We start from the raw sequence: 857 nt of genomic DNA, 5'->3' as shown, positions 1-857 counted from the left end.
ATGTTGTGATATATGCTTGATGATTGGTTATGGTTGAATTGTGGATTGAACCATGTTGATGGTAAGCATGATATTGATTGTGTACAATGATGATTTATTGGAATTGGTGTTGTTGAAAATTGGCATGAGGAAAAGTATATGATATGTCAATGTGTTTGGGTTTGAGCCACTTGGGTGAAGTGGGTTAAAATGATGGGATAGTGATTTTTGTGAATTGTGGTAAAGTCTCAATGTGTGAGTTAAGGAGGCTTGATGTTGAATTTGATATATTTTGATTGATTTCAAAGAAAAGGGATGAAATTGGCATGTTTTGATTGATTTTGAAAAGAGTTGAAAATGACACTTTGTGGTTTGTATGAAAATATGATTTTTGGGCATACTTTAACGGGACATAATTTGGACTACGGATCTCTGTTTTGTGCCAAATCTTTTTAGAAATGAAATTGGATCTGGGATGTCTACGTCGTTCGAAGAACGGGTGAAAAACGATTTAAAATGAGAAAGTTATGTCCGTTGGAAGATTGGGGGTTGAATCTGTGAATTCTGCAGCTTTTAACTTAGAAAATTTTTAGCAGAATGACCCCTTGCGCATAGGCGTACTTGGCACATACGCGCCGTTCTTCCAGAAAGCGCCATCCACGCGTGCGCGTGATGTGCGCGGGCCGCCGAATGTGCTGCACCCAATGCCCAGCCATTTTCCAGAAAGTTGTGCCAAAAATGTGCCAGATTTGTGCCTGGGGCATGAGAGTACCCGCGCGTACGCGTGGTTGACGCGTGCGCGTCGATTGGCTAATTTTTAATCCACGCGTGCGCGTGGAGTGTGCGTACGCGTGGCCCTGTTTTCATCCCAAAGTTGA

The sequence above is a fragment of the Arachis duranensis genome, chromosome 4, assembly GCF_000817695.3.
Source record: "Arachis duranensis cultivar V14167 chromosome 4, aradu.V14167.gnm2.J7QH, whole genome shotgun sequence".
NCBI lineage: Eukaryota > Viridiplantae > Streptophyta > Magnoliopsida > Fabales > Fabaceae > Arachis > Arachis duranensis.
Note: the sequence above shows the minus strand (reverse complement) of the source record.